Genomic DNA, 3,100 nt, shown 5'->3' with positions numbered 1-3,100 from the left:
AACAGAGAGGAGAAAGAGAATCCAATTCCTTATCCAGTCTGGCAACTGACTTAATTCCATTTTTGGCAGCCCTGCGACTGGCTGGCTGCTTTGCCTAGCCTACATTGCCTGAAGCAGCCGAGAAATGCCTGGTTTCGGGAGAAACAGGCTCATTTAGGAGAGAATGGAATCCCCATTTAGAAATATTCTGCAAAGTTCTAGTTAAAACTTACTTACAATTTGTATAGCTTCGGGGCTACAGACATAACTTGCAACTTGTACAGCTTCGAAGGACTTTTGGGGCCCTCATGACTATCCACATAGTCATGACTATCCACATTTCACAATGTGTGCTACCCCTTCAAAACCCACCTAACCCCCCATCCCACCACCAACCACCAAATCACAGAACATCACAGAGATAGCAACAGTTCTAGTCCACTCCCCCTCCAAGGGCCACTGCAGAGCAGGCCAAATTGAAAAGGTGGGGCTAGGGGCCCTGGACCATGAAAGAGGATAGAATAGGAGAGAAGAGAAAAAGAGAATAGAATGGAAAGACAGAGGACAGGGAGGAGGGAGGCCTTAAAAGGACCCCATCCCGATCACTTAAGAGACATGAGAGGAGAAGGAGAGTGACCGAGAGAGGGGGAAAAAAGAACAGAGTGACAAATTATTAACACTCCCGCGGCCACTTTTAAGACAACAAAGGGGGGCGGCGACAGGGGCAAGGAGGGGACGAGGGGGTTGGGGAGGGGGAGGGGGGCATTGACGTTTCACCCAGAGGACCGCCCCCCTCGTTTAATTAGCCACTGAGGGTAAATTAACCGACCCGGAGGGGGACAGAGGGAGAGGTACAGGGGGTGACCCCATTCTTGTTCAGTCAGATCTAGCCCCCCACCACCACCCATCCAATATCGTGCAGGGTCGGGTAGGTAAACCCAAAGAGTTGGCCCCCATGCAATTCCATTGTTTTCCCAGAAACAATGGGACCAATCCAAAGAAGTGTTTATTTTTGTTCAAGTCAAGAGAAACTGTGTTTTTAGGGTGAGAGAGGTAGGCGGGGTAGGAGAGAGGGGTATGTGTGGGAAGGAGGAAGGGTTGCTTGTTCATTTGAGATGTTTTGAATAACGATGATGACATTCCAGAGGGGAATGAAGGGGTAGCACACATTGTGATCGGAAATGTGGATAGTCATGAGGGCCCCAAAAGGTGCCTGAAAGTCCTCGAAGCTGTACAAGTTGCAAGTTATGTCTGTAACCTCGAAGCTATACATTCCAGAGGACTGGCCACCCCTCATAGCCTGGTTCCTCTCTAGGTTTCTTCCTAGGTTCTGGCCTTTCTAGGGAGTTTTTCCTAGCCACCGTGCTTCTACACCTGCATTGCTTGCTGTTTGGGGTTTTAGGCTGTGTTTCTGTACAGCACTTTGAGATATCAGCTGATGAAAGAAGGGCTATATAAATACATTTGATTTGATTTGATGATTCCATTGTCCTAATGGCTCTTTGAGGATGACTGGCAGACAGAGAGACAGAGAGACAGAGGACGAAGACAGAATATGGGAACAGAGACAGAGATGAGAGAGACAGAGAAGAGACAGAGAGCAGAGAGAAGACAGAGAGAGAGCAGAGAGAGACACAGAGAGAGAACAGAGGGAGAGAGAGAGCGACGGCAGAGAGAGAGAGGCAGAGAGACAGAGGAGGAACAGGGAGAGACAGACAGAGACAGAGAGACAGAGAGACAGAGAGACAGAGAGCAGAGACGAGAGAGACAGAGAGAGAGACAGAAATATGACAGGAGCAGAGAGAGAGAGAGAGAGACAGAGACAGAGACAGAGACAGGAGAGAGAAGAGAGAGAGGAGACAGAGACAGAGAGAGAGAGAGACAGAGAGAGAGAGAGACAGAGAGAAGAGAGAGAACAGAGAGAGAGACAGAACGGGAGACAGAGACAGAGAAGAGAGAGACAGAGAAAGAGAGAAGAGAGAGAGAGAGAGAGAGAGAGAGGAGAGAGAGAGAGGAGAGAGAGAGAGACAAGAGAGAGAGACAGAAACTGGGAACAGAGACAAAGAGCGAGAGAGACAGCAGAACACAGGAGAGAGCAGAGAGACAGAGAGAGAGCATGAGAGAACAGAGACAGAGATATGGGAACAGAGACAGAGAGGAGACAGAGAGAGAGGAACAGAGAGAGAAGACGAGACAGGAGAGAGAGAGCAGAGACACAGAGAAGAGACAGAGAGACAGAGACAGAGATTGGGAAAGAGACAGACAGAGAGAGACAGAGAGAGAGAGAGACAGAGAGGAGAGACAGGAGACAGAGAGAGAGACAGAGACAAGATATGGGAACAGGACAGTGACAGAGACAGAGACGAGACAGAGACAAGACAGAGACAGAGACAGAGACAGAGACAGAGACAGAGACAAGACAGAGACAGAGACAGAGACAGAGAACAGAGACAGAGACAGAGGACAGAGACACGAGACAGATATGGGAACAGAAGAAGGGAGAGGAGACCGTTAGATTTAGATTCTAACCATTTAGAGTGGATAACGAACAATAATGGCGCTCATGAGAGGATCAGATATGATGCGTCTTATTCACAAATGTAACACGGGATATGCACTAATCTATATTTATTTAGAGCTTAAAGGTCACAATGAGGGCTTTAAAGGGCAGTGAAGGAGAAATCTGCTCTTATCATTTAGTTTAGGAGGGAAGGCCGATTTGAGCAATTTATAAACAAAATTGAATTAGTTCAGGGAGCCCAATCTAGATGAGATTCTCGGTTAAATAGAATTCAATTTTTTGAAAAGTGCACCGACATATGGACTTCACCCCAGGAGACGCTAATGCACAGACACACCACACAACAACACACACTCACACACACACACACACACACACACACACACACACACACACACACACACACACACACACACACACACACACACATCACACACACACACACACACACACACACACACACACACCCCAACACATCAATCACACACATCACATCACACATTCACTACACTCATCTTTATTCGAATTGACACTACATGGATTATGTCGATTTGTGGTGTCGGTGCGCACACACACCACTCCTACCAAGGATGCATGCCC

This window comes from Salvelinus sp. IW2-2015, linkage group LG1 (genome assembly GCF_002910315.2).
Source record: "Salvelinus sp. IW2-2015 linkage group LG1, ASM291031v2, whole genome shotgun sequence".
NCBI lineage: Eukaryota > Metazoa > Chordata > Actinopteri > Salmoniformes > Salmonidae > Salvelinus > Salvelinus sp. IW2-2015.
The sequence above is the reverse complement of the archived record's forward strand: the minus strand, read 5'-3'. Positions refer to the sequence as shown.